Here is a 15,619-nt window from a genome sequence, read left to right on the forward strand (position 1 = left end):
TTATGAGATTTTTAAATCATGTGTTGTTAATGATGATTTATGGAAAACATGTTCAGGTAAGTCAAGCAAAGAGAGTCATTATTATCAGTATGCATGATTTTTCTTATACATTTACGATATTATCTAAATGTTTCCTTCACCCCCACATATTCAGTATATTCCCAAGTACTAATTCCCATACTCTTTTGTGTTCTATATTTTCTCGTGATGTAGTTTCAGGTGCTCAGTCTCAGCACCGATAGTGATGTTTGAGTACCTTCATCTACCCTTCTGCAGTTGGTGAGTACTCATGGTTCGAGGACCTAGGTCCCTGATTTTGTCATGTTGGTAGATGGTTGTTTCCTTTTAGTTCAGTGCGAGTCAATTGGGGACCTATCCCAATGGCTCCTCAACCTTATGTAGTAAAGGCCTTGTCAGACTAGAGTACCAGTATGTACAAAACTACAGCATTTTGATTATACAGGATAGTATTTCTTTCTATTCCAGTATGTTCATGACATGATTATTCTTCCTTATTACAGCGTGATTATCATCATAGTGAGTTATAGAAGTGAAGATAGGCTTAAAGGGTTAGCTTGAGGCCGCGTGTGGCCTTTCGCACCGTGTGACATCCTGGGATAGGATCTTGAGGCGTTACAGACCCAAGCTAACTCATGGACTACCATGGCACTAAGAATATAGATATAACTAATTTAATACTATGTGAAGCAATATAAATGGTTACTAGTAATAAAAATCAATAATAATATCTGAGTTTAAAACCATAAAGCTGAAAATGTAATTTATTTAACTACTTGAAATTCTATAAATAAGATAAGTTGTTCGGATAATCCCCCCGCCAACTGTGGCTATATGAAACTAAAAAAATAAAATAAATAAAATACCGATACTTTTCCTTAAATGATGAGGACTCTCAAATGTACTGATACTGATATAGTGGGGGTCCGTACTATGCTTGATCTGTATGTTGAGCATATGAACCTATATGAAAAGACAATATAGTGCAAAAGGAGGTATATGATCAGTACTTTTAATGTAGTCACCATATGAGATATGCATTACACTATGTAAGCTAAGAATGTTGAAAATAACATGAGGAGCTAAACATGAACTAAAAGCTATAGACTGATGCAATAACCTGGTAATCGTTATAAAACAATATAATGCACTAAAATAACTTAATATAATTTCATGTGAGGTGTAAGATTGAACTATGGGAGGTACTATTAACCGACATATCCCATCTGAGCTAAATAGGGACCAACTACTGAACTATGGGAGATACTATTAACCGACATATCCTATCTGAGATAAATAGGGCCCAACTAGTCCCTAGTTGGATGAGTTCAGTACCTTTCCAAGAGTAAAAACATTGGATGATGTGGTTCCACTAATCTGATGTGCAAAGAACTATAATGTCAAACTATGATGGCAACGTAGTTCTGGTACTTAGGTTATCTGAACTAGTATCCTCTCGATGTTAAGTAGTACTCCCAACTAAAAGTAAACTGATATACTAAAATGCTCAACAATATTTATGTTCAGACTGAAAGAATAAGTATTAAACTGACAATGCATGATATCCTAGGTCATTGAGTGTTCATAACCCCACCTCTCAGTAGAATGTAACTGTTATGACAATTTCATAAATTATGTGATTTTGAAGAGTTTAATAACATAAGTTTGAAATCATGTATTTTACGATATATTTATGATCATGAACATGTAATGGTACTAAAATTCATTGGAAATCATGGATTACAACTCAGTAAAACCAAGTGTATGAGATATCAAGGAATTTACAACATTCATGAACCCTATGCTTTGAAGAAAGATATGAACTGAGGAATATAGTCAACTGTAGGAATCAATAAGTGAAATAAAATTTGTTGATAAAATTCCACATACCTAGAGATGAGATCTATGAAGATATATATAAAATTGAAATCCTGAAGAAGATAAACCCTAGCTATGCCTTGGAAAAAAATTTGCCTCTTTTCTTTATGTTAAAACTAAGTGTCAAATTTTTCTCTGAGTAACAATGACTTAGGGCAATACTAACCTTAATAATCATCCTTGAAATAACTTAAATGACTTAACCTTTTATGTTTAAAGAGTGAGAAAAGACTGATGTGCCCTTTTAAATTTGTAAATAAAAAAGCTATAGAGTGAGTCGTACTGACCATTACACTATCATGTGATCCACCTACGATTGTGGGTGGTGCTCGTGGTTGGGAGGATCAACTTGAGGTTCTATGAACATGATTAAACAAGCCATGGTACGGTCATGGGAACCACTAACGATCGTTCCTTGGTTCTTAACTTAGAAGTTCAAATCAAATCATCTTTAGTACTGATGATCATACCTAAGATCGTTGTTCCAAAGCATGGTTGCATTTAACTCACGTATTTTGAAGTTATACTTATCATATTTTATATTTCTCATGGTTTTTTGACCATACGAGACCATTGTATAATCGTATAATACAACCACGATCATGGTTTGGCGTGATATTTCATTGTTGGACAGTGCTTCACTAAAATGACCACAACTTCTTAGTTCAATATTGTATTACGGAAAAACTGGATGAGTTGGAAATATAATACAAATTGGGTCTTGACCTCTATAATATTTTAGAATCTAGGAGTTATGCTCCTTTGAAGTTAGCTATAGTAATGTTCTTCTCAAGAAATCAATTGTTAAGGAAGGTTTTAACTTGTTCATGAGCTAGGAGTTACTTGAAGCCTTAATATACGTCTAAATCACTACTAATACCATCAATCATCATATTTGATCCTACATATACTTGATCCATGGTTCTAATCTTTATTGAATATTTGGGTTATTATAAAAAAGAAATAGGTAAAGTCAATCCTTTCACAAAAGCAACTTAAATGGGTTACTATTGCTTTCAAAGTTGTCATACCTCATGAAAAAAATCATGGTATGTATCTCAAACTCTCTTGTTCTTATTTCTATAGCTTGTGCATTTTCCTCTTCCCTTCTTATCTCACTGCTAAGGTAGAAATTAGGTGCTAAATTTTATTTTAATTACTAGAATTTTGTGTTGTTATTGGTTAAATATACAACTAATACTAAAATACCTTTATGGGAAACCATGGGGAAGTCTTTTCTACGTATTGGTTGCTCAAATAGTTTGAAATAGTTTGTGTACAACAAGAGTTTGATGTTTCTTTAAAGAAATTTTGTGCATTATTCTTAATTTTCTCATGGAATAACAATGGATTTTGATAATATAACATGGTTTTTTGAGTCTATTAGTTGTGTTAGTAGGATTTTGTATGAAAAATGGTATAAAATTTTGTTGGGGGTGTTTTTGAGGATGAAACTACTAAAATGACCCTTTCTATGCTAATTAGGTGTCTTATAAAGAGACATCCCATTGCTAAAGCAATGGCTACTAAAGAAGTCTTAGGATGATAAAGTGCATGTCCACTAAAGTGACCTAGGACCGCTAAAGCGATACCCAATGATTGTTTTTGTAGGGTCTGCAAAACATACACTCGAATATTTGAATCCTAATATGACTCTCAACTTATTTCTTTGGCCTCTATAAATCACATTGCATCATTATACATGCTAACCATACATGTTTTTGCTTGTGAGTTATTTTTATATAATTGAAAAGACAAGAATGGAACACCATCTTATTGACGAAGTAGAGTTTGGAGATGATTATGATCCTATTTGATTTGTTTCCTCGAGGTGTCAAGTCACCTAGTATGAAGACTTTTCTATAAAGAAGTTGTTCTCCAAGAGAGGGATTTTAGTTGAGCAGGTCCTGAGGCTCTCCCTAGTTTTTATCAAAGGTAAGAGACTACAAGGTGGATTTGTTTCACTCCTAAGCCTTGCAAAGAAAATTAGTAATTTGTAAGTGAATTTAATTCAAGCCTCAAGTCCATCAATCTAACCAATCTGGTGACAAGAATTATAGGCAAGACTATCAATTTTTAGGCTGAGTTGGTCAATAAAATCTATGGTCTTGCAAACCACATCCCCTACGAATTCATGACAAAATATTATGTCCTGAGTAACTGATTGCTTTTTGAGGTTTTTTTTAGAAATACTATTCATTGGGGTGTGACAAAAAAAGTTGTCGTAGCTAAGGAGTTCATAGCCAAGGAAAGAAATTAGATAGCCACATTTGTACTATGAACCTCTCTATACTACAACACATTCACTATCTGCTTGATTAGGGAACAGATGGTCGCTTGTATTTTAGGCAATATTTCGATGAATATTAGTAACTTTTTTTTTTATCTTAAAGCTAATGGAGTTAAAGTTATAAGACAATGCAACTCTCATCTTTCCCTCGTTGATACTCGATTTATGTCGATAGGCTGGAGTAAATGATCTTAGGGGAGATAATTGCATAGAACTAACACCTCCTATCTTTCCATTACAGAAATATAGTGATGATACAGTCACAAAGAGAAAAAAAAGAAGATTAATTCAAGGAAGTCACTTAAGGTAGAAACTAATTCTTGTAGTCCCTTTTCTATAGGTTCATTTGAGGTACTGATAGATGAATTGATGATAGTTAGGGACCTAGTGTCTAGAATCTCTATTGGGCGAGGTGAGTCATCTGAGGGGCCTACTATATATGTCACAAAGAAAGATTTTGATAAGTTCTAGGAGGACCAAAAAAAAAAAGGCCGATCTCGCAAGGTTAGAGAGACTTACTCCAAGCTAGACAAATAACATGGAGCGTTGAGTGAGTCCTATATAATATGAAGATGAGATAAAAAAAGAAACAGACTCTTTAAACAAATATGGATAGGTATGAATGGGTTGTGGAAGGTTATGAAGTCTAAGGATCCACATCCCTCTTTGAGGTTAGGGAAGGATGACGATCTTTCCTCATATTGGTCTAATAATAATTTTGATGTTGATGTTGAAGGTGAAGATGATGAGGAGACTGAGAGTGACGTGAGTCTATGTTGCTATTTTATGGAGTCGATTATACCTTTTTATGCTTTGATGTTATGCAGCGAGGGCTATATATATTCTTTTAGTTGGGAGTTATTTTTCTTGGTAGTTATACTATACTGTTTTATTTGATACATTTGTGCCGTTGCTGGTTCTTTAGATTCTATTTTGGAGATTATTTTATTCTCTATGTTATGGATATTTTGTGCTTGTGTCGGGCTTGATAATTATGGATGTTATTGTGCATCCTTATTGGGTTTTTGCTTAAATTCATTTTGTTGGATTATTTGTTTCTCTTGTATTCATTCTTAGATTAGTTTCTTTTCATGTTAGATTTCTATAGTTTTTTGGCTAATAGTTTCTGTTAGGTGATCTTTTCCTAATGATAGATTGAGTGGCGACATTATTAAGGGAAATTATCATTTTTGGGGGTTGGTGTTATTTTGGAGGGGGAATTTTAAGTACCCATAGCCAATTTGCATTAGGGTTGTGATTGTTGATTATGGTAATGTCTGAGTAGTCAATGGTGTATTAACCTCCAGGTTAGTATCTACATTTCCCCCCTTTTTTCCATTTAGAGCTTTCCTATAGCTGCCTAAGTCATTTGTGACTTGCTCGTACTGATAATTCAGCTATCGAGCAGTTCATTTGGTTTTAGAGTCAACTTCCTATTTTAAAGTCTTTGCTAGTAAGGATTGGATCTCGAGAAAAAACTTTAGTTTAATGATCTCTTATGCTAGTTCTAATAGTTCTATCTTCTTTTAAATTCCAATTTAGGCCAAGGAAACCTTTGGTTTGGGTCTCAAGTCTTTCACATTAATTTTGGGTTATTGATCGAAATTTCATAAAAATTTCCCTTTGGTGTGGGGCCAATATTTCATTGAAATGATCCCAGATGTAAATTTTGATTGCTCTATAGAGTCCAAATTGTCGAATTTGATATGATAGAAAAGTTTGTTTGCATTCATGGGATTCCTAATCATTCCCGGGGGTCAGTGAAAACTTGGAAAATCCAAGTTTAAACTGATGCTTGACTCAGCTGTTGCATCCGCTAAAGCAGACCTTTGGTCGCTTTATCAGAGACCGCTTTAGTAGCCAGTCGATCGCTTTAGTGGCCAAAGCTGGACTAGCCATGTTTCTTAAGAGAAATCCTGTCCGCTAAAGCTGATGTCGCTTAAGTGGCAACATGGCTAATGTATTGGAGGGACAACTCATGCCAGGTACTATTTTAGCGGTACTATGCCTCATTAGTGGTGACCACTTAAGTGATACCTAGGATGGCATTAAATCATCCCTTACATGATTTTCTCCCATTTTTTCCAAGTGTCAAGAGCATTAAATCCACTACTAGAAAATATGGCTATGGCAACGGTAATTAGTGAGGGTTCTACAACCATTTCTATAGAAAATCTATGGCAACGGTTATAACCATCGCATAATGTTGTCTAACCTATTAAGACAATAAATAAAATTATTCATCGTATAATCTTTATAACCATTCCAATAGAGGCATCTATAGTAATAGATGTTCAAACCATCGCTATAGAGTATCTGATCTTGGGCATATTTATATGTTGAAGCACCAATAATCACCCATATTAGGACTTGTTCTACGAGATTGAATGTGTTATTCTTATTGTATTTGATGTATAATTACATGACTTAGCTCATGGACACAATTAGTGATGAAGGGTGGATTTTTCATGGAATTGGACGAAATTGGATGCATAACATTAAGCGAGTGATGATTGACGCTTTAGAATTTATTGTATGAGTTTGAAGAGAGTGAAAGGATCTCAAAAAGTATGCATTTGAAGTTAGAAGAAAAGAAGGAACTGAGAAGGAGTAAATTTTGCGCAAAAGAGGTGAATTCCAGTGGGCAGTTGCAATAGGCCAATGATGTGACCCTACTCCAGTCAAACAAGCAACGTCTCAGGAGCCCTACTCCAGTCAAGTAATAAACGCATCACGATCACCAATCCAGTCAAGAAACCAACGCAGCAAGACCCTAGTTCCCCACTAGCCAAAATCGTCCTACTATAAAAGGAACACTTTAGCACAATGGAAACGACTTTGGAAATGAACAGTAGAGGAAGAAACACTTTCAATAATTCTCTTAGGGTTCTTCGAACTTCATTATTCTAAGATAACTTGGTGTAATATTTAATCATTCATTTTTGATGTTGAATTCGAACATAAATGTCTAAACACCCTTGTTCTGGGTTGAGGCCGAAGACATGATTGTACTTTGATTTTCTTATTTGTAGTTTATTGTTGAATTATTGTTTGGGTTATAATTAATCTCTTGTGCTTACTATTTTGATGATTGGCCACCATTATAATTAATCTATATTCCTATGTGAACTCAGGAGGTGAATCATAGGATATAATGAAGAGATTAAGGAGCAAGGTTCTTATTCTTTAATAAAATAAGGGATTTGAATTAGCATCTAGGATAGGGATATACCTAGAAGCCTTGTTTGGTTCAATCGTAGGATGATAGCTTTATGCATCTAAATGGATTATTGCATTCCTGCTCAACGATGTAGTTGCAATGTCCAGATAGGTAGAAGATTAAAAGCCAGGAAACCATGATCATACTATATAATCTTGCAAATCAATAACCCGATAATCAACTAAGATACTTAGGAATAGAGATTTGTAAGATTGTCCAAAGTGTCTCAACCCTGGAATTCTCACTATTATTGGTTACAACTCTGCTTATGTTGCTATTGTCTCATTTTCTTATTTTTTTATTAATTTTATTTTTACTTGAAACTTCACAATCATCTTGGTACTTCAAAATACTTAATCCATTCTTGTTGAAAACTAAAGTTTGTTCAATTGCCAGTTACATAGTCCTCATGGGTTTGATATCCGACTGTTTTAGTTACTATATTACTTGTACAATCGCGTGCACTTGCGAGTGCGTTAGACCGCAACAATATTTTGGCGCCGTTGTTGAGGACTATTATAATTAGTAATTTTCTAAATATTTAATTTTTGATTTTAAGTTTAAGTATTAACGACTTGATCTTCGCTGGATGACTTTTGCATGTTTTTAAAACAATAAGCTGGCAAGGGATAAAGAATTGGTTGAGCCATATTTAGAACCAGAGCAAATATTTCATTAGAGGTAGAGGGTAGCAGCCGTTCAATAACCAATTCAATACTTTTAAATGGCGGAACAAAGAGATCCTAATATCATTGATCCAATTGATCCAAATTCTGCACGTCATCCAGCTCAAGAAATTCTAGCTGCTACTGCTCAAGCAATAGCCAGACCTGTTCGGAATATGGAAATCCCACTAATGAGCCATGATACTAATTGCATATGAAAGACAGAGGTGGGTGGTCCATTTGAATTAAAGTTGAATGTGGTAAAACTGTTGTGTACAAGTGGACAGTTTGTAGGGTACTCACCAAAAGATCCACAACAGCACATACAAACTTTCTTGGAAATCAGTGATACTTATATTCCTGCTGGGGTATCAACTGAATATGTTAGACTGACACTCTTCCCCTTTTCTTTAATTCGGGAAGAGAAGAGGTGGTTATATGCTGAACCACCAAACTCTATCACTTCTGGGACAATCTGGCTCGTAAATTCCTTATTAGTTTTTTGCCCATCAGGGAAGACAACACACTTGAGAAGCAAGATTCTAAGTTTTAGATAGAAAGTAAGAGAAAATCTTTACCAAGCTCGGGAAAGATTTAAGGGTATGCTTAGAAATTGACCTCACCACCATCAGTTTAATGATGTACTGGCTTATACTCTCATGGGTCTTGAGCCCAACACTAAGATTCTGTTAGATTCAACATTAAGTGGGCAAGATCCTTAGAAGACTTATGATAAAGTGTATACGCTGCTGAATCGGATTTCACAAGGGAATCCTCAATGGCATGTTGACTCAAGTAGTTCTCCTAAGAAGGTTGTAGGTGCGTTGGGGGTAGATCAGTTCACTGCTCTATCAACTTAGCTTTTTGCATTACAAAATTAGATAACTAATCAGTTTAGCAGTATGAAGTTGGGAGTTACACAATTGCCAACCACAACTAATGTAATTCTATAAGCGGATTTATGGTGTGATATTTGTATAAGTAGTGAGCATGCAACGGATTCTTGTGCGGTTAATCCAAATTTTGTCAATTATGTGGGGAATGCTAATTTTCAAGGGCATAAGAACTATAGTAACACTTACAATCCAAATTGGAGGAACCATCCCAATTTCTCATAGAGTGGAACTCAGGAATAGAACAATAATCAATATGAGGGGCTAGTACAACAGAATCAACAGCAATAAGTTCAGAATAATCAGACCATGATTCAGATGAGCAATATGGAAGAACTTTTGAAATAAGTTATAGATGCTCAGGCACAGTTGGTAGCAGATATGAAGAACCAACAGTTGATTACGAAGAATTTTTTGTTGCAAATTTGTCAGATTGCGGAAAAAAAAAACACCAGACCTCACAAAGGTCTACCTAGTGATACTGAGGTAAATCCAAAATAGGTAAATCAGTCAATTCTAGGAATGGTTTGCAGCTAAAGGAGTTGGAACCTAAGCATGTAAGTCCCACAATTACTGATGGTGATAATAAAGAGACGAAGGAGAAAGCGGTTAAAGAAAAATCTACAAGTAATGAAACTAAAATAGAGAAGAAGATTCTACCTCCACCTTTCACCCAAAGGGTTTGGAAGCACCAAGAGGAGGCCAGTTATAAGAAGTTGTTAGAGATTTTGAAGCAGGTTCATGTCAATCTCCCTCTTGTTAATATTTTGCAGAGTGTTCCCAAGTATACAAAGTATGTAAAAGACATAGTGGCTAATAGGAACAGTTTGATGGAATATGCTATAGTAGCACTTCCTGAGTAGTGTACATCCAAGATTTAAAATAAATTTCCCATGAAGCTGAAAGATCCAGGTAGCCTTACCTTGCAGATCACCATCGAGCAAGCCATCAGTGCTTGCGAGTTATGTGATTTAGGGGTAAGCATCAATCTCATGCCTACATTTTGGTTTAGGAATATTGGTATTGGGAGTCCCAAACCCATAACCAATATTTTGTAGTTAGCTGATAGATCCCTTTCTAGGAATGATGGAATCATTAAAGATGTATTGGTACAAGTGGGATCCCTTAACTTCCCAGTGGAATTTAACATTCTTGATTTTGAAGCTGATTTGGTCATTCCATTTATTTTGGGACGTCCATTCTTGGAAATAGGGCAGTCACTTATTTATGTCGATACAAGGAAGATGGCCATGAGAGCTTATAACAACGTTAAGGTATTTGATGTGTACAAGGAAATGAATTTGCCTATGGTGTATAAAGAACTATCTGCCATTACATTTGTAGACCTTGAGTCTGAGCTCCACTTATTGTTATCAAAAGATCCATTAGAGTGTATTGTAATGGGACATGATCTCTATGGTTATGTAGAGGTGCTTGAAATGGAACGAGTCATGGATATGGTAGTAATTAACTCTAGAGTGGTTCTTTTTAAGTTGTTAAATAGACAGAGTAGCCTATCTCCTACGCATCTGTTGATAAAGCATCAAAATTATAGATCAAGGCTCTTTCTCCTTATTTAAAATATGTTTTCCTTAGTAATGATGATACCTTGCTAGTGATTTTGTCTGTAGGTTTGTCTGGTATGCAGGTAAGAGAATCATTGGCAGTTTTGAAAAAGAAGAAAAAAGCAATTGGATGGTAGATATTAAACATCATATGGATCAATCTATCTTTCTATATGCATAATATATATGGAAGAGTGCTACAAAGAAAGTGTGCAGAATCAACAAAAATTGAATCTTATGATGAATGAAGTGGTGCAAAAAGATGTCATTAAGTGGCTTGGTGCTGGGATTGTCTATCCTATTTTTGAAACCAAATGGGTCAACCCTGTGCACTTTATTCCAAAGAAAGGTGGGATGACTGTGGTGACCAACAAAGCTAATGAGATGATTCCCACTTGCCTGGTGACTAGTTAGAGGATCTGCATTGATCACCAAAAGCTGAATGAATCCACCAGGAAGGATCATTATCCTATTCTATTCATTTATCAAATGTTGGAAAGGTTGGCAAGGAAAGAATACTATTTCTTTTTGGATAGATACTCATGGTATAATCAGATCACAATAGAACCAGAAGATAAGGAAAAAACCACCTTTACCTATCCATATGGCACGTATGTATTTAGATGTATGCCTTTTGGCCTTTGTAATGATACAACAGAATTTTAAAGATACATGATGGAACTCTTCTACAACAAGGTAGAAGAATTTTTAGAGTTATTTATGGATGAATTTTATGTCTATGGTAACTCATTTGATATTTGCTTGCACAATCTAGATCGAGTCTTGGCCTATTTTAAAGAGACAAATCTTGTAATGAAATGGGAAAAGTGCCACTTTTTGGTCAAGGAATGGATTTTCCTTGGTCATAAGGTGCTATGTAGGAGACTTGAAGTAGACAGAGCAAAAGTTGAAGTCAGTGAAAAGCTACCATATCCTATGATAGTGAAGGGAGTGAGAAGTTTTCTTAGACATATAGGATTTTATAGGAAGTTTATGAAAGACTTTTTAAAAATCGCAAATCCTATGTGCAAGTTATTGGAAAAATAAACTATGATTTTGGGGTTGAGTACCAGGAAGCTTTTAAGGTCCCGAAGAAAAGACTGAAAAAAGAACCCATCTTGATTTCTCTTGACTGGGCATTAATATCTGAGTTGATGTGTGATGCTAAGGATGTAGTTGTTGGACCATTTTTGGGGTAACGAAAAGATAAGGTATTTTATTCAATTTATTATGCAAGTAAAGTCTTAAATGATGCTCAAATGAATTACACAGTTACAGAAAAGAAGATGCTAGCGCTTGTATATGCATTCGACAAATTTAGATCATACTTGTTGGCACCAAGGTAATTGTTCACATAGATCATGCTACCATTACGTACTTATTTAACAAAAAATACATAAAGCCACATTTGATCTGGTGGATTCTATTGCTCCAACAATTTGATCTAGAATTGCATGATGGAAAAAGATATGAAAATCAGGTGGCATATCATTTATCAAGGCTAGAAAATCGTGATCTCATTACTTATGATACACTTTTCATTCGGGATGAGTTTCCAGATGATAAATTATTGGTGCTCGCTGTGTTTTAGATTACTTGGTATATAGACATTGTGAATCTATTAGTAAGTTGTGTTTACACTTCCGAAGCTACCAGTCAATAGAGTAAGAACTTGTTATATGATTCTCATGCATACATATGGGATGAGCACTATTTCTTTAAACAAGGTGCTGGTGGGATGGTGCACAGATGTGTTTCAGAAGCTGAATCTAAACAAGTGCTACAAAAGTATTATTCACCTCCTTATGGGGGCCATCATGGGGGTGAACGAATAGCTAGAAAGGTTCTACAATCAGATTTCTTTTGGCCAATATTTTCAAAGATGTTGTTGCCTTTGTAAAGAGGTGTGATATATGCCAGAGGGTAGGCTCAATAGCAAGGTGCAATGAGATGCCCCTGAACAATATTCTTGAGTTTGAGGTATTTGATGTTTGGGGGATAAACTTTATGGGGCTATCTCTACCATCTTATGGAAATTTGTATATCCTAGTGGCATTAGATTACGTATCCAAGTGGGAAGAAGTTGCTGCCTTCCCTATGAATGATGAGAGAGTTGTGATGAAGTTTGTGAAGAAGTATATCTTATCTCATTTTGGCACACCCAAAGCTATTATCATTGATTGAGTTACACATTGTGTGAACACTTGGTTTAAAAAATGTTAGCTAAATATGGTGGTAGGAACAAGGTGGCCATAACATATCTCTTAAAACAAGTGACCAATTAGAGGTATATAATTATGAGATTAAGTAGATATTATAGAACACAGTAAATGATCAACGTAAGGATTGGTTGGAGAAGTTGGATAATGCATTGTGGGCATATTTGACATCCTATAAAACACCCACTAGGACTTCTCCTTATCACACAGTATATGGGAAATCATTCCACTTGCCTTTGGAGCTTTGGAATCAAGATTATTGGGCAGTGAAGAAATTGAATCTCGATATGAAGGCTGCCGGAGTGAAAAGATTGCTCAAACTAAATGAACTTGATGAGTTTCTCTTACATATTTTGAGAATGCAAAATTTTAAAAAGAGAATACCTAGAAATGTCATGATAAGCAAATTCTAAATCGTGATTTTGGGCCTAGATAACTTGTGTTTCTATTTAATTCAACATTGTAGTTTTTTCTAGGTAAGCTGAGGTCCAAGTGGTCTAGAACATTTGTAGTGGAGTGAATGACATATCATGGAGCTGTTGAGATGTGGAACAAGGAGAAGACTACAAAATTCATGGTGAATGGACATAGAGTGAAGCATTATTAGGTAGATCATTATGATCAACACAATAAGTGTAATACCCTATACTTTTTCCTCGCTAATTTCATCTCAAGAATGTCTAGTATTAAATTCTAAATTGAATGATGGTTATTCTATGAGGAATTTTAAAGATTTTTACTTTTTGTCATGTGAGAAATTCAATAAGCTTTCCATCGATATAAGATTCGCCCAAATCCGATAATCGGGTCAGAAGTTACAACTATTTCAAGTTCCCATCATAAAATAGCACCATATTAGTCAGTGGTGGACCGCGCCACAAGAGGAAATGGCATTTGGCAAATTCTAGTAGGGGTCCACGATTATGTCTTTGTCGCGCCAGGGTCCAAATTCAGAATTGTCTGTTTTCTAGTGTCTCAACGCGATTTTCTCTGCGTCGCACCAAAGTTCTAGGTCACAAAGGAAGAGGCAATGCGATGGCCCTGCATCGTACCATCCCTCAATTTCACAATTGTCAAAATCTTGTGACACGACGCAACAGCGTCGTGCCAAGGGTCCAATTCGGGATTTTTTTACTGAAATTACAAGACGCGTCCAGGGTTAAAAATGTTAATTTCCCACCCCTATTTAAGCCCTTTAACATATGATTTATCCACTTTTCACCCAAAATACACTCTCTTCTCTCAAAAACCTCTCAAGAACAAACTAGGACTTTTCATAGAAGATTCAGAATCAAGAATTTCCTTCGTTAATCTTCACGAAATCATGAACTAAGCATGCATAGTGTTCATTCATGGACTTCTTTCATCCATAAAGCACAAAAATCAATTTTTCTAAATTCATGTTTATGGATTTTCTTATGAATTTCATGATTGGGCTGCTCTTGTTCATGTGGATAATGAAAAATTGAATTCTACTCCATGTTGGGTGATAAGTTCTATGTGGGTTAAATTGTTATAGATATAGATTCATACAAACCTATGACTAAACCCTTGAATGATGAAATTATGATTGAACCATGATATTTAATTATTGTACAACGATTTTTATATGTACCATGCCTACAATATGTTTGATTAAATGCCTAGATGAAGGAAAAGTGCCTAACTAGCATGATACCATGAAATCGCCATGTATGTACAAGTTATGCCTATCACATGTTTTGATGAAATGCTTCTATAAATGTATTATTGATTATGATGTTAGTTATATGTTCAAGTAAGTTATGTTTGGTCAGTTTCATTTCATCGAGTCCTGGAGGTACTAGTACCCGAAACATTAGCTGTGTGCCTAGAGCCGTGTTATGTTTTCACATTACTCTCAGTCAAGCTATGAATCCTTAGACTTCAGATAGTCTTATGACTCATGAAATCTCCATGATCTCATAAACTCATTCAGTTGTTAGATATTAGTAGTATTCCACCAGTCAACGGAATTCAGTAATTCAGCCCATGTTCAGTTTAGTAAATCATGTTCAGAGTCTATTCAGATAGGAGTAGGAATTAGCACCGAGTTAACCCAATTATAGGAACACACACTATTAGATGAAGATGTGATTCTTAGAAGTCATCCTTGCATTCCAAAACTATGTAGCCAGCATAGGTTGAGATATCAACACTATCCGATGAGGTTTGATGAGATGGATAAGCACTGTTAAATAAGAGCCCCATCGTTCTCATATAAGGGACACTATCAGAAGAGGGTCACCCATAGCTTATCCTTATTGGTGGTGCGATATTGACACGCTTCCAATTGGGGTAATAGATTGGACCCCAACTCAGCCATAATGGCGTATCAAGGCATGTCAGTTAGATAACTATTTCTAACAGTTTTATGTTACAGAATTAGGACTGTCAGATATGGTCAATCAATCTAAGTGATAGAACTCAGATAGTTCCATCAGATTTAGGACTGTCAGATACAGACACTCATGTTATCAGTTATATTCAAATTCAGTAATCATTTTATCATTGTATTAGTGTCAGTTGTTATGTCTCATGCATGTATTCTCATGCTCATGATAGTTAGCCAGTTATTATTATTTTTCATACATATAAACCCCATATATTCAGTCTACCTTACATGCATAACATTACATTCAAAGTACTGACGCATTTGCGCTATGGTATGTTATACCTTAGGTTCAGAGATATGAGCTGTAGAGCAACCGTAGATTTTAGATATCTGTAGATAGAGTTAGAAGTGATTCCTTATCTTTTGAGGACATGATTATTTCCCTATTATCTTATTAATCAGTTTATTAATTGGAGTTAGTTGGGGACATGTCCCATCAAATCCTTACTCAGACAGTT

General features: G+C 35.3%; 1 non-coding gene across 1 annotated transcript; it reads right to left on the reverse strand.

Annotated features, from left to right (window-relative positions):
• Positions 1-8,595: 8,595 nt before the first annotated feature.
• On the reverse strand, positions 8,596-8,702 carry LOC124888271. The gene has a single exon (XR_007046401.1). It is a non-coding gene; the product is annotated as a small nucleolar RNA R71 (small nucleolar RNA).
• Between the last annotated feature and the right edge of the window lie 6,917 nt (positions 8,703-15,619).

The sequence above is a fragment of the Capsicum annuum genome, chromosome 10 (assembly GCF_002878395.1).
Source record: "Capsicum annuum cultivar UCD-10X-F1 chromosome 10, UCD10Xv1.1, whole genome shotgun sequence".
Lineage (NCBI taxonomy): Eukaryota > Viridiplantae > Streptophyta > Magnoliopsida > Solanales > Solanaceae > Capsicum > Capsicum annuum.